General features: G+C 43.4%; 1 pseudogene across 1 annotated transcript in view; it reads left to right on the plus strand.

Annotated features, from left to right (window-relative positions):
- Window positions 1–5,652: 5,652 nt before the first annotated feature.
- Window positions 5,653–22,351, plus strand: part of LOC309890993 (ATPase family AAA domain-containing protein 2B-like) — a 34,654-nt pseudogene continuing 17,955 nt past the window's right edge. The window contains exons 1-4 of the transcript in view: window positions 5,653–5,663; window positions 8,718–8,877; window positions 9,738–9,829; window positions 10,257–10,571. The product of the transcript in view is annotated as an ATPase family AAA domain-containing protein 2B-like (transcript). The remainder of the gene's footprint in view (window positions 5,664–8,717; window positions 8,878–9,737; window positions 9,830–10,256; window positions 10,572–22,351) is intronic.

The raw sequence follows: 22,351 nt of genomic DNA on the forward strand, positions 1-22,351 counted from the left end.
GGACCGACGTTTTCCCAACGAGAGCCCACCCCTCCCCTCTTCTTCCTGTTTCCACCTTTTATTGCTGAGTGGGACATCACATGGTATGGAATATCCCTTTGATTGGTTTAGGTCAGCTGCCCTAGTGATGTTTCTCTCCTCACCTTTTTGCCCACCCCCTAGGAGGGTTAGAGAAAGGCCCAATGCTGTGCCACTGCTGCTCAGCAGTACACACAACACTGGTGTGATAACACTGCTGTTCCAGCTACAAGTACAGAGTACGGCACTGTATGGGCTGCTGCAGGGAAAGTAAACATTCCAGCCAGACCCAGTACAGTAGCAAATACCACAGGTTTGCCATCACGTGCTGTTCCCTAATCCATATATCCATCATCAGCCATTGCTGCAGGATCATGAAAGGTTAGAGAAGACGACTTAGGTCCAATTTAACAGCCAATGAGTTTTCGATGAGCAGAGCTGCAACAGATTTTATTTCGCCACAAGCATTTTTTTTTCTTTTTTTCTGATATGAAGTCAGAAATTTTGATTTTTTTTTTTTTTAAAGACACTAAATGTCACAAAACCTGCAACCAGACCAGATAAAGTTCAATTCAGAGTGATTCTGAATCCTTTCATTAAAACGCTGCACATTTCTGTGCAAATTATTTCTGACTCTTCTGGACAAAAGTGGATGAAATAGTTCTTACAAATTAATAATAAAAGGTTGGAAGCTTTTACTCACACAAACACTAGTGAATTTTCCAGGAAATATTGTTTTGGCAGGGAATTTTCCCAAATCTAAAATAAAGAGAGGAAAAGTTGGGTTCTCATATTAGTTACTGCTTTTGACTGCTGGACAAAGGGAATAAAAACAGTAGTTAAGTGCAAGGTTTCCTTCTCTTCTTTAGTATGGATAGGAATCGTCACTTCGGACCTTTAGCACCTTCAGAAACACACCCAGTGCCATGCAGGTTCCTCTGCAGCTACTTCTAACAATTACTGGTGCTCCTTAGCATGGAAGTTTGACTCAAAACACTCTCCAGATTTAGCTCTTTTGACTGCCCAAGGAGCTCATCATTTTGCTTGTTGCCTTCCATTTTCCTGAACACACCGGGAACGCTGTTCAGAATCTGAATGGATCTGGTCTAAGGAATGGGAAGAAAGCAAAACCAACGATACCTTGCAGTATTCCAAATTCCAAAAAAGCAGTCTCATTTTAAAAAGGACCTCAAAAGCTTTTTTTTTTTTTAAACTGACATCTGCCAACATAGCAATCCAAGCGCTAAACCAACTGAAGTTGCCCCTGAAAGCCTGAATAAAAATGAGTAACTCTGGTGCACTCAGCAGGTCTGTAATAGAAGTTGGTAAGGGTTTTAGATTTCTTTTTTTTTTGCTCCAGGGTGCTGGTAAAATTTTTGCATTAAGAGATTTTGAACCTTTTGTACCAAAGAATTAGAGATGCGCTACAGTGCCAGTAGCTGGGGGTCTGGAAATACACACCAACAAGTGTCATAAGCTTTGCCTTTGCTGAAGGAAGATGAATACTACAAAGAAAATCTGTCTAGTTTGTTTTACAGGCTTGTCTTTCTCAGTACGGAACAAACTGACCTCCCTGGTCTAACTTTGCAGTGCCTATTCTGCCTTTGTCCTGCAGAGAAGAGCAAGAAAGGAACAAATCTATTTTTGCACCCCAAAAACGCATTAGAGGAGGATTATCACACCCACCTAAGGGTACTTCCTTGTTTGTTTATAAAGCACAAAGCATTTCTCTTGGACAGTCTCTGTTGCTGGCCTCTTTTGTGCCTTCCATTTATAATAAAGATATTAAGATGCTTACCCCTTGCTTGTTTTTTTTTTTATTTGTTTGTTTGTTTGTTTTTGTTTTTTTTAAAGAACAGTGGAAGTGGAGAGTCGGATGACAAGCAAGAACAAACACTAGAAACTCCTTGTTCTGCCCCTGCTTTTTAATCACCCAGCATCACCCCGGCTGCAAAACAGCCTCTGCTGATTTACCTGCTTGTTAAAGCACCCCACAGGCTGCAAGTGCGGTGTGCTAGGTGTCAAGTTATATTTAACGGTGCACACGTAACCATTCATCTTCCCACAGTCGAAGCACAGAACAGCCTCTTGCTAACACAACTCATCCCTGCTGCTGCAAGAAACCTCATGGCCTGCAGGAAAACCTCAAGCTAAGAGTTCCAAAGCAAAAGCAGAAAACGCATCATTTGTACTCTTTCTATTTGAGGGAATTCTAGCTGCTAAATGCTGCCTACATCTGAGGGCACGTTCTGAGGCTGCCGGGAAGGACACTCAACACCCACTGACAGCAGGAGTGCAAAGATGCCAGCCAAGAAGGCAAAGGTTAGAGCTGAACGCTGCCTCAGCTTCCTCCAGCAGCCAGCTGGGGGTCACCTTTCACCACGCTCTCTGAGACTCGGAGCCCCAAGTTACCGCAGCCGCCACGTACAGCTGCTCCTTGCTGGCCCAAACTATTTGAAGAGTCTTCAGACTTCAGGGACCTGTTTTACGACAGCCTCAAGATCAAATTCATCTGTTCCTGAAGGCGCTGATCGTCCTGCTGTTTCTGTAGCTGTCAAAGAACAATCCTGAACTGAGGCACTCGTCTGATCAAACAGTGCTTCGGCACAGATTTGTCTTTAGCTTGACACATCAAGGTGAAGACGAATCGATTCTTGCAAGCAACCTCTCAAGCAGGGATCTAATAAGGTGACCAAAACGACAGATCTGTTGTGCAGATCTGAGCACGTCACTCTGCAGGGAATCACTTTCAAGCCTAAGATGTTTCACCCATCTCCCTGCCCCAGAGCGACACAAGGAAAGCTCTTAAGCAATTGCTAGCCTCTCCTCAGTGCTCACGAGTCCCAAATCACTAATTTTACAATATATAAACCATGGCAGCTGGCACCTAGATGGCACACGGTGACACTGCACACGTGGGCAGTGCTGTCAGGAGCTGGAAAGTCAGGGGTGAGGGGGTTAAGGGAAAACCACACATCGGTTTAGCAACTTGGCTCCCGTAGGATACTTCCTACGGCAGGAGTTTTAGCAAAGTCCCTCCCTCAGAGGGACCTGCTGGCTAATTAAAACAGGACTTCTGCTGGAGCAGTCAGAAGGCAGCAGGGTATCAGGAGATATCCAGTGGGCATCACCGTCAGCCTGTGGCAGTTTGGGGTCCAGGTATCAGTGGTTATGCGTGGTTTTCTCTGCTTCACTTTCTCCAAAGCTGTGAAAAAATAGTTCTTTTACAGCACTGTACAGTCACACGTTACGGATGGAACCAGCTGCATCAACTTCCAGTACGACGGTGTTGGAAAAAGGTGCCTTTGGTGGTCAGGAGCACAACAGCTCTGGTGAGGTGTTATTTAAGTGTGTTCTTACATCTGAGTTTCCTCATAGCAGTATGTAGCTGAGGGGGTCCAGGTTTCCCAGGTAAGATTGATGTTTTTTCTCCTACCAAGCACCAGCTCAGTATACAAAGCTCTGTTAATAACACCCAAGCGTGTAGATGTTAAACTGAAACTGCTTTTAAACCTATTTGTTGTTACGAAAATAGCTTAATACACCATCTTCACAGGGTAAAAATTCACATGGAAGGACAAAAAAACCCAGAAGCGCTTCCTGAGCTTCAGTTTACCAACAGCACCATCGGATTTAGATCCTGGCCTGGCAGCCAGGATGCAGGGTCTGTAAGCATTGCTGCGATGTGCAAGTGCCAAGGCAGGTTTCTGGCCTGCCCTGAATAAAATACCTTTTTTTTTTTAATACAAACAGCGTGCCAGGTACGCTGTAATGCCAATGTGCCAGCTCAATAGAGGATGTCAAACAACAGAGGCGTTTATCCTAATTTCTGGCATGAAAACACTTTTAACAGCATTCTTTTCATGAAGAAAACCCTCTCTATCTTCTCCAATGCTCCAGGATCTGCTGCAGCTGCAGCAGCCGCGCTGGTACAACCCACATCTTTGCCAAATCTTTTCAATAATTGTGCTTTACCTCGGCAATGTTGAGGTCACTCCTCTTCCTCCTCCAGCTGAGCAAGCAGCTCGCTGGCTCTGCCACACCGCAGGTGCGGAAGCGAAAGCTGGGAACACAGGAGTCAAACTCTCAGTGCTCACAAAGCCACCAGGGCAGAGGGCTGACACAGAGGCACCCCGGATCCGCTCTCCCTCCCCGCTGCGAGGCTCGCAGCAGCCCCAACCCGAAGCACACACAATGCTTCGCATGGTGATGTCACCGCTGATTCTGAGTCCCCACGTGAGGATCTGCTTCACCACTCTCAACGTTGGTGTTGGTTTTTGATTTTTGTTTTTTTTTTTTTTTTCTTTTAAACATTCTCAGCTTATGGGAAACCATCAGGTAAACCACAGATCGCTAGGGAAGAAGGCCCACACGAGGGAAGTCCGTGCTTTTCTTCCAGGCAGTGGCACGTGCTTTAACACGCCGCGTTCGACAAAGCAGCTCTCCCCGTTTTGCTCAGTGGCAACAGGCACGACTGCAACGCACACAGGTGTAGGCAGCACCTGCAGGTCCCAAACCCTTAACCCGTTTTTAGAGAGCACCAATTTTTTAAGTAGTGCTTTTCCCTGAATCCATGACCCCTTCTTTCCTTTATTTCTATCGGGTGGCTCTCCTCCATTTTCCTCCTCAGTGTCTGAGCAGACACTGGGAATCGTTTCCGGAGGAAGGGCACGGCTGAAGCTCCTCCATCTACTCTCCGAGAAAAGAGAGTATGTTAAAGAATACATCTTTCCTTTCTTTTCCCTTTTTTAAATACAATTTCTGAAATCAACGCTGCGGCCTGGCAGCAAATACCTACGGGACTAAAGGTGATTCCTCATCCTCACTGTAACGTTGTAGTTAACCTCCCAACGAACCCATCTCCCCAGGAAGCGGCCATTTGAGATGGGAAGGGGCAGAGCAAGAGGAAGCTCTCCTTAGCCTAGCTCTTCCCCCAACACCACCTCGCCACCCAGCACCAAATTCAACTCACCTGCTCCGCCCGATCACTCGAACGGGCGTCCGACGCTGGCACACGCCGCAGCGGTGGTTCTGACGTGCCTTAAATCACCTCTCCGCAGAATATCTCGGGTCTGTACGCTCAAATAACGCAGTATTTGAGAAATAACGCCCAGAGCTCACACTCTGAGTGCAGCCCAACAGCACCGAAGCACCGGTAGGCTAAACATTCCAAACCTGGCAACAAGGCTGACCCAAGCAACAGCACGGAACCCTTCTGCACCTTCAGCGTGGACATCAGCGTAAGGAAACACAGACCTCCTCGATCCAAATTTTAAGCGAGAAACGCAAAAGGTCACCCAACCGGCTTGTTTTCAGCAAGCTAAAGGAGAAATTAAGGCGACAACCGGGTGCATCCAGAGTTAGTCAGATCCTGAAGGCAGTTCCTTGGGGGAACGGAGGAGCAACGCGCCAGATGAGGGCTGCCTTACAGCGCACCCCTTAGAGGCACTGCTACGGAAGGAAGGCAGAAGGTTGGAACTCGAAAGAACTCGCAAGGCGCCCGTTAAGGGGGAAATCTTTCATTTTTTTCTCAGCAGAACCTCCCCTCTCCCCCCTACCCCCCCCATGAAGGCAGCCCGGGGACTCTTTGCTTCCTTAGGGAGAGGGCAGGGACGGGGCAGGGTGGTGGGACAGATGGCCAGAGGGTCAGATGCACGGACAGACAGACAGCCGGACAGAGGGCCCAGCAAGGCCTGACGAAGGGTTCAGGAGCGGGAGGGAAGGGTAGGGCGAGGGGAAGGGCGGCCCCGGGCCTGACAGGAGACCTTGGGCCTAACCCCGGGCAGCAGCTCCGCGTCTCACAGGGCCCAGAAGGGGCTGATACTGGGGGAGGGAACACCCCAGCCCCCAGCCCTGCCTCCAGGCCCTGCAGCCTTCACCCCCCCCCCTCCCCTAAGGGCACCCCGACCCACAGGGCCTGAGACACGGCCTGCTCCCCCTCAGGGCAGCAGAGGGGAGCCCGGCCGGGCAGGAGGCCTTTCCCCTGCCCCCCGCTGGTCTATGAAGGGCTCTAGTTACCGGCGAGCAGGGATTTTTACTGATACTGGCCGGACAACAAAGACTACTTATTAGAGAAGTACAATTCTTTTTTTCCTTGTGATAACTTTTCTTGACCAAAAAACACGATTGTGAATGAGGGAAAATGAAAGATGTAACATGGGAACGTGCGGATACTCACGATGATGCAGCCTTCTATCCGCATGTTCGCTGCGCTGCTGGGATAGCAGCTGCGGGAGCCTGGCAGCAGAGGGCAGTGAAGCCAAGCAGCTGGGATCCGTCTCTGGGGAAGGGGGCACTGAGAAAGCGCTTGCAAACGGGGCACAAGCCCTCAGCCTCTGGAGGCGGCGCCTGTCAGGCGTGAAGGAAAGGGATCCCTTCACGGAAGATGCTGTGGGCTTGCTGAGGCTCGAAGAACAGACGGTGCTGGCTGCTACCAGCGTGCTGCAGCAGCGGCAAGACAGAGCCGTGGTGGTTTTCCTCAGCTGGGCAGCCGAGCTCCAGCACAAGCGCTCTCTCCCTGCCCCTCCTCCAACGCCATGGGGAGAAAAGAGGCTGGCAAGGGCTCAAGGGCTGCCAGAAGGACAGGGAGATCACTCCACAAGGAGCGTCACGGGCAAAGCAGGCTCAGCACAGCCTGTTCCAGTCCAGCCCGGGGCCTGCTCCTGCGGGGGCTCTCCACAGGCCGCGGCCTCCTCCAGGCCACAGCCACCTGCTCCACCGGGGGCTCCTCCACCCGCAGGGGGGCTGCAGCGTGGAGATCTGCTCCACGGGGGACCCATGGGCTGCAGGGGGACAGCCTGCTCCACCAGGGGCACAGCCTGCTCCACCAGGGGCCTCTCCCTGCACAGGCCGCAGGGGAACTGCTGCTGTGAGCCTGGAGCACCTCCTGCCTCCTGCTGCACGGACCTTGGGGACTGCACAGAGCTTTCTCACTCCTCCCTGAGCCAGACGCTGCTGGGCAGCAGCTTTTGTTCCCTTTCTTAGATGCAAGATCTTCTTAAATTCAGTCCAGCCAAGTAGGAAAAGTAAATGTGGACAGCTGTATCTTGGCAAAGAAGATAGTAGGGAGCAAGGAGGTTCAGCAGTCAAGGTGGAAGGTGATGCCATGAGGCTTACAGGCTAGTAATGTTCTAGTGAAACCCAGCCTTCCTAAAGAAACCTGCCTGACTACTTGATGTGAATAACAGACTCTGTTCAGCTCTTTCCTAACATAGAAACGGTGCTGACTGCTTCTTCAGAGTAACAGAAGTTCGTGATACTACTGAAGTAGTTGTGGTTCAGATGTAGATCTGATTTCTCGTAAGCACACTGAATTCACAACTGTTGATCCTCCAGAGGAGGCTTTGCAATTGAACACCTGGAGAATAGGTAAATTTCCCGCTGTTGTTCTCCTCTCCTCTTGTTTTGTTTTGTTTTGTTTTGTTTTGTTCCTAGTAGCATAGGCTTAAGACTCTGAAGAAACAGGCTGCTTTTTTTCATTTCCAGCACTGGCTGTTTCTCCTGAGCCCCTCCTTCTATTTTTGCAGTCATAGGATATGTGGATGTAAATTCGTGGAGAGAGGTAGAAAACTCTTTCAACTGGTGTTTTTTCGGCTATATGGGGAGAACAAATAGAGTGGCTTTGAATATTCTGGCTCTTATTCAGAGCAGCATGTGGAGGGAGACAGATGCGTTTGCTTTTTTAGTGCAATGGCTTCAGAAGCAAGAGGGGCAAAAGCACTTTCTCTGGGAGCTGAAGAAGGTGTCCTAATCACAGGAGAGGTTTCTAAATGGCATATCTTTGCGAGGGTTCCTGTAGTTCGGAGGTTTTTGTTTGTTTGTTCGACGTTGGAAGGTTTTACTCTTAATATTCATGTCCTTCAGCAGAAGTGAGAAATGGGTTTTTATTTTGTGCAGTGTCGTGGACCCTCCGAAATCTCCTGGGAATGATGAATACCTCGCCCAGTACCAATGTGATGACCGTGGAGACAAGGAGAAACCAAGAAGATCAAAACAACGTGACCTCATTTCAAAAGAAACCGTTTTGTCCGGCAAAGAGTCTTGTGAGCCTGGTGAGAAATTGCGGCAAACTTCCTCTCTCAAGTCTGACACTGAATGTAGCTCTAAAAACCTTTCCTCCTCAGCTGTTACAGAGAGATGCCAAGATACAAAGGACAAGACTAAAACCACTGAGAAAGAGCATTACGAATGCAAGAGGGAACATGCTCCTAGTGAAGAGAAGGAGAGTCAAAAAGCAGGTCCTTCCAGCAAGAGAAGGGTAAAGTTGAATACAAAGAATACAAACTTGAGCTCCTGATTGGCTTCATGCTGAACTCTGTGCTGTTCTTGTCCTAATCTTGGTCTCTCCATAGATAATATGGTTTAAATCCAAATAGAATCGTGCGATGAGGAAGATCTCACTGCAACAAATTCAACATCTAAAATCAAAGTTGACATTTTCCGTGATTTTCTTCCTGAGCAGAAGTGTGCAGTACTCCTTTTATATTAACGTAGAGATTATTTCAAACAGTCTTGAAGTGCTTGATGACTTAACAGTCTGCAGATTTATTATCAAATCAAAAAAACCCCGACTTGGTAGACTATTTTTTTCCCAGTTTTGAATGACCACTAGGAAGAAGGTTATTCCGGCATCAAAAAAGTCATGTGGAATGTATCAAAATTTACTGAACCAGTAAGTAAAAATTATATTTTTCTATTAGTTCCATTGTTTCAACTCTTCAGACGCTTATGGATGGCATAGATAACAGAGGGGAGATCGTGGTAATCGGAGCTACCAACAGACTGGATTCTATAGATCCTGCTTTACGAAGACCAGGACGCTTTGGCAGACAGTTCCTCTTCAACTTGCCAAATTAAGAGGTGAGAACTTAAATTCAACGTTAGTGCTACCATGGCAAAGTCCAACTTTATAGGAAAAAAAAATAATTGACAACTTGAACAAAAGAGTGACACGTGGAGACACTGCGTTGTTCCATGGAGGGCAAATCTGGTACTGGATATATATGGTCAGGATGATACCACCAAGTAGTTAGTTCTATAATCAAACCTTTAATTCCCAAAGTTGTACCTGTTTGCTTAATTATTTAGTCCACTTGGGCGCTTTCATCATGAAGTTGTGTTTTTGGTCTCAATCCTTCCCTTATGAGTGAATAGTGGACGTGTTTGCATTTGATTGTGCCCCGGATCAGTGGTAGTAGTTTGAGTCATAATTCTTTTCTTCTTTATAGTAATTGTAGCAATTGGAAGCATTGTGCCAGAAGTGCTTTCTGTGAATTTACTGGCTGGAAAGCAAATGTGATGAAGTAATGAGACTGTCCCAATGAAAGCTTGCTAAGTTTTAGAGAAGTTTTTTGGACAGCAAAGAAATGTTTCTGGATAAATTTTTCATTACAGTATTTTCCTCTGGGTCCTTAGGTCTCGTAGTTTGGAAACTTGTTATTGAAGCTATAAATGCCTTTTCTTTCACTGTAGGTTCCTAGAAAAAGTTCAGTATAACAAATAAGAACTATTCAATTTCCTGGTTGACAATGCAGAGTGTATATTAAATAACTGTAAAATACTTGAAAGTTGAGCAAGTAAGAAAAGTGTATTAGTAGATGAGGGGTTTTGAGGGAGGACTGTTTTTTTTGTCTGTTTGTTTGCCTTTTGGTTTGTTTGTTTCTTGTTGGTATTTTTAAGGAAAACTTGGGACAAGCTAAAATGCAATGATTTTGCTTCAGGGTTGGAAAAGAAATTTTCAAGATTCATACTTGTGACTGGACCCCTCAGCCACCGGACATGTTGCTTGATGAACTAGCTGAGAAATGCATTGGTAAGACTGAAACAGAAACGGATTCTTGCTTGTGACCAAGTTGTAAAGAACCTTAGCTTGTACCAGGCAGTACCCATGCTCTTGTGCCTTGCTGCACAACTAGTCAACGAGGCAGCTGGCACACCTTCATAGCAATCTGAGTGAGATGCTTTCATCTATTTACTCTTTGTTATCGTTCCTCTTGTTGTCTGAGAACATTAAATGGTTCTGGGGCATCTTCCTCAAGAGTATAGTTTTTGATGAGGAGTCTGCTTCAGCTGCATAAGCGCAGGATATCAGGCAGTGAGCAACATGAAACACCCCTGCAGAGCGGTAGCACTTTGAATTCCCTGTTAAGCTGTTTGGTTTTGGCATTACAAATTCTTTAAATGTTGCATGTTGTAAACCTGGGCCTTGACCGATGTAACGTTTGATTTTTGTTTGTTAGGATACTGTGGTGCAGATATCAAATCTTTATGTACTGAAGCTGTGCTGTGCTCTCTACGCCGATGCTATCCTCAGATTTATGCAAGTAGGGAGAAGTTGCTACTAGACGTTAATTCTATTAAAATAAAAGCAAAGGACTTTTTCATGGCTATGAAGAAGGTTGTTCCAGCTTCAAACCGGATCAAGGCTTCACCCGTATAAGCACTATCACCCATTTTCAAGCCACTTTTTAAAAGATCAGTAGAGAATATTTTACAAGTTGTGCAGAAGATCTTCCCGCATGCACAGCTTGCGCTAAAGAAGGACCGACAGCAAGGTATAACCACAGCATCCACTTCTTTATAATTCTGCTAAAGCAAAAACTTGCGGTTTGTGCAATCAACTTAAACCTTTCAGACATAATGGTGGTAGAATTTTATTATTTCCATGTGCATGTCTTTTTTTTGGGCAAGTCTGGAATACAACGCATAGGTTTTATTGTGGATTCGAAACTGAAATGCCAAATGGAAGCTCTGAATGACTCAAAACACAGTAAAGGACGATGCGTTCTCTACTGAAGCATCCTGCTTCTGAGGGCAGCTAAGATAATTAGCATTTGTAGAGGTTGACTTGAGGTTTGAAGTATAAGGCACCTATTTTTCTTTAAAAAATCAAAACTCAGATCTTTGGAGGGGAAGCATTTCTAGGTCAATGTTTCTAATTCCTTTCTGAAGAATGTCAGGACCAGGATACAAGTATAACTGGTCTAAGCTAAATATTGTTTTAGCTATCATCATTTTTAACCAGTCTCCTAATTTAAATGTTTGTGGATCGTACTATACACGTGAGATCAATTAGCATTGATATTTACTAGATGAATGGAATTCTGTGGCCATCACATCCTTTATCCCCATGCTTTCATTGTGGGAACCTCCTCCAGAAAGAAATGGTCTTGTTTGTTTTTGTTTTATTTTAGCTATTTAGCAACTGCAGAAATTGTTCGTAATCTCCTTTATTCTAAGGGGGAGAAAAAAATCACCAAGAGTAGCGTACCTTACACGTACACATCAGTGGGACTTAGTACAGCTTTGTAGGGCCTTGTTCCATCTCCTTAGATCTGTGGTGGGCTGAACTCTAGGAAATAGCTTTCAGTGTGTGCTCTCAAATGAAGAAAGGGTTTTGGCACTGATTTAGAAGCTGTATTAATGGAAGAGAAAGAGACAAAGGCTATTCAGGAAAGTTAACAAACCTCTTTTGCCTTTCAGACCATTTCAATCCTATTTTACAAGATGATATGTTTGACAGTGATGACGATGCATCCTTGGTTTCTGGAGATGAATTAAAAGATGGAATGCCTGACGGACCAGAGAAAAATTGCCTCTGTTTCAGCAGGTAAAGAAAGATAGATCCCTGTTACGTTTAAATTCTCAGGTCTGCTGAGTCTTTGTAAACAGTTCCAGCTGTTAAAAGTGCGAGGGGTGGTAGAGGAAGGGGCAACATCAAGTTTGTGTGTTGAAGGGGTGCTTGGTATTCACAAGAAGAAAGGGTGGAGGGACTAAAGTTGTAATGAAGTTGCTCTGAATGACCAAATTGAAAAGGCCAGGCTTCTCTTCGTAAGCCAAAGTGATCCGTAGACTACCAGAACACGTTGACTTAATCCATGGCATTCTTTGAAAGACTCAAGACCACATAAATGTGCAGTCTGTCCTTTTAGCTAAAAATACCCCAGCTTTATGGGTTTGTGTTGCCACCTTTTGCCCTTCTGTTTTCCAGGATTGTTAAACCAGTAGTGAATTATGTAGCAGAAAGAAAACTGAGAAAGGGCTTGTTAAAACACCTTGAGAGAAAATTGAATGGTGTCTTTATTTGTTAAGCCACCGAGTTGTGTTAATCTTGTGATATTTTAGTATGGAAGTCATGCAAGCCCACAGTTGGAAAGTTAGATCATGTTGTCACAGCTGGATCAGTTATTTTTCTCAGTTTCTATTGCTGTGCTGTCCAGAAGATTTTCTGTGCTTTAGAGCAAGGCTAAGTCTCTAGCATCTTTGATTTAAGCCAGCAGAGGTACAGCCTGATTGTAGTGGGGAAACAAATGCTCCTCACCAATTTATTTTTAAATAAAAATAAATTTATAATAAAGTAAATAATAAATATATAATAAATAATAAATTTATAATAAAGTAAAGCAAGATTGCAGGGATATTAATTTGCAGTCTTGGTTTAGTAAAGAATAGGAAACACAAGGGAAGAAGGTGAAACAATTGGAATGACTGAATAACTTAACTGGAAATCTTACATGTATTTAATGTACCGCTGCCATTTGGATTATTTGGGGAGGGAAAAGAAAGTCTATAGGAAAATTACTTGGAACATCTGTGTGTCTATTCAGCACCTCATTTATAAACTTGTTTTCTTAACTCCTGTTCTAGGAGTGCTTTCTGTGAACCAACATCATGCCAGCCCCGTCTGCTAATAGTAAAAAAGAAGGGTACGGCCAGGTTTCTTACGTGGCACCCGCGGTGTTGCACGCTTTGGAGAAATTTCCCGTTCACACCCTGGACCTTTCTGTTCTGCTTACAAACGTTGCATCGCCAGAAGAAATCTGTGGACAGGTACCTTTTTTCTTTTTCTTCTCATCGGATTCACTGACTGTATGTAAAGGATCAATGGAGTTGCAAGTAAGGTGAGCAAAATTCATTGGTAATGGAGGTGGCCTTGTTTTAATGTGCTGGGATGTTTGCTTCTGTCTGAAAATGCCCTTTTCTTTTAGACAGCACCACAAACAATCTGGATGTTGTACATGTCGACATTTTCCATACCCAGTTTTACAGTGAGGCTGTTGCTAGCAGCTCAGGAAGCTGGGCGGTGTTGCTAATAAACATCTCTTTGTGGAAAGAAATGCTGCTCATGTCACTGGGATCCAGAAAGTAGTTCTCATTGCCTCCTAAGACTGTGTGCTCCCAGTAGATGGCTCTGTATCAGACTGCATGTCGGCTACTTTTTGTAGCCTTCTTCTAAATTATATTAGTAAGGCAACCAAGGTTTGGGGCTTCTGTTTATTTTGTTTTCGCACGGACATACACAACTTGTGCTGTTGCAGTATGTGCAATAAAAGCATTAACATTCAGAAAACACTTCATTTGCACGGTGATGTGGTTTTAACTAGAAAAAATGAACAGATTTGGTGTTTTTACTTTTAGGCAGGAAATCCATTTTCTTGTTTGGCATCACTACCTTAAAATATTTTTACCTTTAGTGGAAACATTTGAGAGCCATACAAGTAAGGACAGACATGTTACACGACTGAATACTGATGTGTCCCTTAAGAGGGACATTTCCTTTCTTTGTTATGCGATGATTGTGGCTGTGGCCATATAGTTACGGTGTCTAGCCACTGCCTGAATATATCCTTCCCATCTTCTGACTAGAGTTCTCTGAATACTGATAATCTGAAAGGGTGCACAGAGAAATTCCTTATGTGAAAGGATGCTTGCCACTCTGTTCACGCAGTTTCATTTCATGGGGCAGTCAGATGGCTATGTAGCTATGTATTAAGAGGTTCTTGTACGTGTTTTAGTTTTCTTACCCAAGCTTTCCTTTTCACTAGCTGATCCGAAATGCTCAGAAGACAGCACCAAGCACAATTTATGTCCCAGATATCCATTTATGGTGGGACAACGCTGGACCTGCCTTGAAACTTACTTTTCTAACTCTACTACGTAACATTCCAGCATTTTCGCCAGTTTTGCTGCTTGCTACGTCTGATGTACGTCACTCAGATCTCCCAGAAGAGGTATTTGTCAATACTTTTCTTACTATTTCTTCAGTGTCTTGTAATTTATATATGCTTTCAGCATCAAAATGCTGTGCTTTCTTAAATGCATGCTGTTATTACTCAGGCACCCTAACAAATCACTTAAAATTTGCTTAGAGAAAAAGAATACTGTGAAAGCATCTGCTTCAGGTTTTTTCTGAATCAAGCAAGTGACTTTCACCCCCTTCTCACACATGCAAATAATAAATTAATACAATAATTCTGGTGGCTACAAAGTGGTTCAGTCAAGAATATGAAGTGCTTGAAATGACAAGAGGATGTTCTTACTGAAGAGATTTCTTCTGACAGTCTGCCATTCCATGCTATGTTGGGTAAACTGCTAATAATGCAATTTAGTAGAGAATTGAAACACTTTGATTAAAAAAATAAATAAATAAATCAGTTTCTTTCTTCATATAGGCCAAAGCTTTCCAAGCTGGAAAGCTGAGTTCCAATTTCTGCTAAAGTAACTTTGGAATCGAATTCTAGTTGTAATCCTAAATAAACTGTAGTAAAAGTACGTGCAGAACTTCATTGACTTCTGAGAGTTTACATTAAGGGAAGGTGCCCAAAACAGGACCACGCTGTTGTCATTCTGATGATTTGGTCTCAGTCATTGGGGGAAGAGAACGGGTCTTACCTAGACGTGTTTATTATCAACTGCTTTGAAAGTGCTTGAGTTCCCACAGAAGTTTTTGTACAGGCTGTAAATTCCTTCTAAAATAAGTAGTGAAATTCCTTACCTACCTTTTAATACTAGAACTTGAAAATGGAGGAAGACGTAGAGGTACTAGCTACTTCAGACACCTTTTGGGAGAGAAATAAAAACTCAGCAAAAAGCCCTCACTTGTCTGCTGAAGCCTTTCTCTTCCCTCTATAGCCATAAAGGTTCTAAGTAAAGGCTGCAGCAAGGCAAGTAAATACAAAGGAGGCGCTGTTGGATGTGGTGAAAGCCATTACTTTATCAGTGTAGCGTACAATCCCTTCACCGAGCATTAATTCTATAGGTGATTCTTAAAGGTGATATTTGAATTTGCCGTGCCAGCCTGTGAAAATGTAGCCTTTTAAGGCCAGGAAGATAACTTTTTTCAGTTTGTGTTCTTCAGGTTATTCTTAATTTGAAAAGGTACTCGTCTTTTTGGAATAGAAGATGAGTTTTTTGTGGCCTTAAATCTGAAATGTCTCTCGTCCTTCTGCTTTAGATCCAAAAATTATTTAATAAGGAATTTGGAGAAGTGTGCAATATTGAGTTGCCTGGTAGGGCAGAGAGAGCATCTTTTTTTGAGGACCTAATTCTAAATGAAGTGGCTAAGCCTCCTGTAAAGAAAAGAGGTGAGGAGGATATGAGAAGTACATCTAAAACTTTCCTATCGAAGTTACTAGCTCTTTGGGCTTTGCTTTGGTGGTCATTTTCTGTCAGTAATTTGTCATATGCTTGTATTTGAGTACTGTAAATTGGCTAATTTTTCCTGATGAATTGAAGTTGATTGGACATTGGAAGTCGTGCCTGTAGCACCACCAGCTGAGCCTCAGAAGCCACAAGAGTGATCCCCACAAAAGTAGGGATGTTGGAGGAGGAAGAGGAGGATACCTTGCGTGACCTTAGAATTTTCTTGAGGGACGTTACTCACAGACTTGCCACTGACAGACATTTCAGGGAATTTGCAAAGCCCGTTGACCCACAGAAGGTAAAGTAGTGCTGATCTGTGTGTGTCTGTAACTTCTCAGTGTTCGTATTTCTCAGCGTTTTGGGTGAGGTTCAACTTTGTTTTTAGGGCTGCACTGTAAGGATTTTGCAAGAAGCAGAGGCAGTGCTTTTACTTCTGCTGACTCTCAAATGTGTCTTATGGGATTATTCGCTGAAAGCCCTGGTTTCATTCTAAAAAGCCAGTCCAAATGCCAACACAGTTTGCTCGTGAAAAGGCTTTGATACGTAGGCGTGTCACAGCACTGAAAAGCACAGAGATCTTTCCTTATAATTACAAACAGTATTTACAGGACTACTTTAATGAAGTCTGAAGCCCTTTATTGGACTGTCAGTTCCTGTGGGAACAGGAATAAGAGCAGCAGTTTGTAAAACTAAGTTTTGAGATCCTGTTCTCTGTTTCATCTGGAACTCCTCAATAGGAATCAACCATAAGTGCAGTGTGTTTTCTTTTTCCTCCAATTGGCTGCTTAGATGCCTTTTTCTCCTTAATTTATGAGATAAGCCTAAACTAGGGGCGTATATTTCAAAGACAGATGTAACTTGAATATACCTGCGGATCAGCAAAGTCCTCTTCTTGTGGGCATCCACTGGCTTTTCTTCCCCTTTTCTCCTAGGTTCTTGAGCTGTGAAAAATCTAGACAGATACATATGTCCTCATCTGAACTGGTCATTAGTCTCCTCTTCTGGTCTGAGGGAAGAAATGAGCACCTCAGGGCCCAGTTATCTCATTCTAAAGTAGATGCCTGCAATAGGTGCTTCACAGGTGCAATTCATGCACCTTTTCCTCAATGTCGACAACGAAGAGAATGCCGGATGGCTTGCTCAGCTTTCACTGTTGTGATTTTCTGAAGCAAAGTGAAATGAATCTCCCACCCTCAGTGTTTCTTCTCTACCATGCACATGCTTCTGACCTCCCTACTTCTTGTTGTCCTCTCCTAGCCGCTCTAATGAAAAATGAAAGAGCCCTTCCATTTTTGAGAAGCAAACTGGTTAATGTCAGCGTCTTCTGATGCATCGCAAATGTTCAGGGTTTTTAGGAAGTCGTTTATTTAAAGTTTTCAGAATAATTTTAGTAGACAGTGTGCAAGGTTATGAAAACCTCTGAATGCTTGTATTTGATCTGCAGGTACCTGACTATGCCACAAGGATTAAAGAGCCGATGGATCTTTCAACAGTTCTGACTCAAATTGACTCGTGCCAGTACCTCGCTGCAGGAGACTAGCTGAAGGACATCAATCTAATCTGTAACAATGCCTTAGAGTACTACCCGGATCAAAGATCTACAGGTGAGGATGTGCTTTTTAGCCCTAGTTTAAAAAATCTGTCAAACGTATAGATGGAGAAATGCTGTGTGCGGACAATAGACTTCGGATGGATTAGATGATTTTGGACGTCCAGACTGTAAATATTTTATCATTTTGCTACTTGGGCATGGAATTGTGATATAAGTGTTCCCAAGGAACTAGTGCTTTTGTTTTAATTAACTTCGATGGTATGCTGAAAATATTCACTGAGAGAACCTTTCGGAACCAACCTATGAAGAAAGCAATTTTTTTCTGTGATCAAAACAGTTTCATTAGTTGGTAGACAACATTCAGTTAAAGTCTGTAAAATTTCAGATCGTCACAGCGCCTATGTTTTGCAAGACACTGCATATTCAATGGTGAGGAACGAAACGGATACAGAGTTTGGACGACTTTGTGAACAAATTAAAGAATCTCGTGAGAAAAGAGGTACGTGCTTTAACGCTAAGGATTTGAAGACTTGTCTCTGCATTTGTAACTAAAAATGCACGACGAAGATCTTTGGTATCTATTCTTTCTTGCAAGGTCACACCTCTGCAGCGTGGCTCCATGCGACAGCTCCAAGTCACCACAGCAGAACCCTGCTACTGAAGACGAGAAACCAGATGAAGAGAGTAATGAAAATGAGGAGGTGCCAGCGGCACCTGTAGATGCCAGTACACCCATTTCTAATGGCAAGTTGCATTTTATTCAGCTGCTCTTGTCGTTCATACCTTCTCTGTTCTTGAGGCGCAACAGGTGTCTCTGATGCCTGGCTCTTTATGGCAGAGGTATTTTGTTTTCAAATTGACTTCCAAATGGGAGAGAGAAATCCAGAGGTCATTCATTCAATATAGTGATGAATTAAAGTTCAAAGAAAGTTGGTTCATTTGATGTACTCTTACTGGAACTTCATTTTGTAAACAGAACGACCCCCCACTCAAGGATATCACAGCTTCCCTCCCGTACTAAAAATGATAGTACTCACCCTTGTAGGAGCAGCAATGTGAAGAAGGTCAAGGGCAGTAAGAAGGGTTCAAAGCTTTGATATAACAAGCCTTACACTTTTTTTGACAGAGCTCCTAATAAGCATCTTTAGCAAGGTCTGGAGATGGGAGAAAAACTCAAACTAGATTTTAATTCTAGGATGTATAATGTCAAGCTTGACTGTTCCTCTGAACAGTCAATTGAATTTAATTTTTTTTAATTTAAATTAATTAGTTTAGTTTTTTTAATTTAAATTCAATTGAATTTAAAGTTTTGAATTTAAATTCCAATTGAATTTATTGAAAAAAATTCCAATTGAATTTAAAGTTTTTGTTGTTGTTTTTCACGAAACACTAAGTTTATGTGAAAGGTTTTGCTGCAATATCTTTTTGCCAAGGATATTAAGCTTAAGTTATCCACAAGAAAATGGTGGGGAGAGGGAAGCTTTAGTTTTGAAAGCTTTTTTTTTTTTTTTTTTTTTTTTTTTCTCTCCAGGTTTTTCTTGAGCACAGCAGCGTTTCAGTGTCTGCCTGCCATTAGTTGCCCCACTACCAAGTCAGGAGGGTCAATTAAACTTGCGTGAGGCAGAATTTCTTTATCTGAATCTACGTGGTTCACATAAATATATTCTTGTTTCCTTCTTTCCCTAGGATTATTCTTCTCCCAGTATTGAATGTTTCAACGGACACCGTTTAAGATCAATGAGCAAAAGCATCCTGCGGTGTTCAGTCTCCAGCTTTGAAGAAAGTATGGCGATACTGAGGGGAAATATCAAGAGAAGATGCTTTTCAAGGTACTGTATTTCTATATGTTCAATCTCTGTTCGATTTGTAGATTGAAAAGCAAGAGAGAAAGCATGTGCAGTGAGTTGTGGCCTGATAAACCTCCGGCTAAAATCAGCAGAGGCCTATGAGCATGCTGATGGCGTACCAGTACCTTAAAACTAGAGTCCCTCTTCTCAGTGAAAGTCTCCCGCTTTTCTAAAAAAACCTGTTTTTTTTTTTTCCCAACCCCTTTGAGGTGTTCTTGTGGTTTAGCCCGGCCGGCAGCTAAACACCACACAGCCCTTCTGCAACCCTCCCACCTCCCTCTCTGGAACGGGGGAGAGAAATGGGAAAGTGAAGCCCACGAGTTGAGATAAAGACAGTTTATTAAGACAGGAAAATAATAATGATGATGATGATGATGATGATAGTACTGCTACTAGTAATGTGTACAAAACAAGTGATGTACAATGCAGTTGCTCACTACCCGCTGACCAGTGCCCAGCGTAACCCCTAGCAGCCCGGCTGCCCCGCCCTATCCATGGTGCAGCGTGTTGCCATAAGGCATAGAATTCTTTGGCCAGTTGGGGTCGGCCATCCTGAGTCTGTCCCCTCGCAGCTGTTGCTGTGCGCCGATTCTGATCGCCAGTAGGACAGTGAGACACCGAAAGGTCCTTGGCTTGTTGTAAGTACTGCTCTGCAGCAATTGAAACATCGGGGTGGTATCAGCACTCTTCTAAACATCCTTTCACACATTCTAAGCCAAAACATAGCAACCTACCCGCTACTAGGAGGAGAACTAACTCTGTCCTAACTGAAACCAGGACATGTATCTTTTCCACTTGGGTGCTATTGCTCATAATTTTGAGAATTCAACACGAGCAAGCTAGGAAATGTGGGTACATACAGAACCGCGTGTATATGGCACGCAACAGACTTGGGATGTGGATCCTGCGTGAGGCCTACAGGCTTCTCTTTGTATACCATGGAGCACTGGCTTGTAAACATGGTGAAATTTCCCATCCTTGATGGGTCTAATACAACAAGTCTTTTCTCCCTTCTCTGCCCTGTCCTCTTTCTTAATGTAGGCAGTTGAGAAAGCCAAAATTGGAACGAAAAAAAGAATATAACACAGGTAAGTGGCTGTAAGTCCCCGGGATACCTATTTACGCTGGTTACTGAAGAGGATGGCACTTGGTCACTCCATGGCTTTCATTTGGCCCCAAAGCCTTCTGTAGTCATCTGAATTCACTCCTCAGTGACTTTTCTGTGAAGAGAGGTAGGTGCAAATAGGAGATTTTATGAATTCCTTGGGGAGGGAGCAGTGTGAATTGCAGCTTGGTAGGCACAAAGCAAACTGTTCTAATTGTGCAAAGTAAATCGATACTTGATAAGTTCAAACTTAGTTTTATAGCTGGCAAGCACAAAAGTAAACCTTAGCTGTGATCCTACCAGCACAGTGGTGTAGCTCTTCCCTTCCCCTTGTCCTCTTGTCTCTTTTAATGACAGTGCAAGCAACAAACCTGTGCCAAAGGGTGCTGTATGGTAAACAATGGGCAGGCTTTTTTCTAAAAAGCACGAGTTTGAGTTATCTGGTGTTTGGGTGTTTCTCTTGAAACGATTCTTCCCTCCTTGAGCTGTTAGATCCTAATGCAGGAAATGGAAGTGCTGCATGCATAAACAGAGTAATCAAACATACACCTCTTAGGAAGAGGCTTGCAATGTCCTAGTGTTTGTTTTGAGCACTGTTAGATACAGTTTGACATGAATGGAGTGAAAACACCTTAGAGAAAGGTGTTGATTGTTCTCACTTTTCCAAGACAGAAATAAGTGGAGTAGATTTCCCTCCTGCATGGAACAAAAGTTGCACGTTTGTTTTTGTCTGGCTAGCTTTCAGTCTCTTTAAAAATTTCCCCACAGGTCCCAGTTTTAAGTAGACAGTTTAAACGTGCAGAGCGATAAAGAAGTGGAATGCAGTGGTTGTGACAACAACTTCTGATCTGAAATGTAAAGAAAAATCAATCCACTTCAGGGTGCCTTTTTTGTTTGTCTGTTTACATTTTACAAGAGCAACGGTGAAATAAGGAGAATCCCATCTTCACTGTTTCAAAATCCTTTGTTTCTGCGTTTCAGTCACCAGAACATTGAGGAGCAGAGCTGGTGCAAAAACTGTGAGACGAGTCCACGGAGAAAACAGGGACTTGGAGCTGCGCCGCAGCTGTAGAGTCGGACACAGTCAGTACTCGACTACTAACTCATCCATTCTATTTGACAAACTTATGACAAAGTAAGTCATCTTTTCTTGCAGACCTCTTAGAATGATCTTTCTTAGCAAGCCTTTGCACTATGGCATGATGTTGGCCTCGACTTGCTCTTTATTTTGACAGCAAAGAGTTATGGCTGCTCCTGGCATTTCCTTCATGTTTACAGGGAGACACCGTTACCTGGCTAGATAAACAGATTTTCTTGAAGGTGCTATTTCAGCATATAAGAATTGATTTAAAAAACAACAACAACAACAAAAGTGCTTCATGGCTTACTAGTTTTGTAATCTCACATTTCTCCAGGAATACTTGATTTGCTGCATTTCACCATTACACTCGTCAGCACCGCTGATTCTGGTTTATCACTATTTGCATTGCAAATATCCTTGTCCAAAGCTTAAACTGATGTATGCACTGCTTGAAAACAAAACCTGAAGTTGCAGAGCAGAAGACTCAAGTCATTATGTTAGCAGCTGTGTAACCATACTGCTTTCCAAGCATAAGATGTCCAGCTTATTTTGTTTCTATGAAGAGTTTAAATGGCTCCCGTTAAGCAAAGATGTCCCCACACTGATACTTACTATTAAGCAAGGATTCCACCTCCTTTGGCTGAGGTCTGCTCCCTTACTCACATTCGAACATTCATCCAAGTAGCCTGCAATTCCACACTGTCGGGGGAAAGTCCATAGAATAGAAAAGGTTCCTCCAGTCTCTTCCTCAGCCTTTTTTTTTTGAAGCATGCAATAAAGCAAAACATTCACAGGCTGCCCTTCCATGCAAAACAAGGCAAATTAGTAAGACAGGAGCCACAAAACTGATTGTCCTTTAAAGTTAAAATGAGATTTGAAATAGATCAAGTTAGCAAGTGTTGTAAGTCTGTAGCTAAGTCTGGTTTTGCCAATGCAGCACAATTCCCTATCACGTAGCCAGAGCTGCTTCTGTAGCTCCAAGAAGCAAAACTGCTTTGAACAAATACTGTGTCATCAAAGCATTCGTTGGCTCAGTAGGCACGGCTCAGGTTCAACAAGTTTGTGAAAAAATGAGTACTAACAGAAGCAGCAGGGTCCAAAGAAACACTTTATGTCCCCACTGCGAAATGAGGGGCTTTACCTTGAGTGTTATGCACACTGTCAATAGAAAAGCACTGTAACAGAATCTGCCACGGCAGTCTGCATGTTACTGAAAGACCATCGGAGTAGGACTGCAGCAAGATCGTTCCGAAGTTACAAAAAAACCATGGGGGTGGGAGTTTAGTTGCGTTAGATAACACAATCTTAGATAAAGATTTTGGTCTTAA

Source organism: Aythya marila, assembly GCF_965140915.1.
Source record: "Aythya marila genome assembly, contig: HAP1_HAP1_SCAFFOLD_219, whole genome shotgun sequence".
NCBI lineage: Eukaryota > Metazoa > Chordata > Aves > Anseriformes > Anatidae > Aythya > Aythya marila.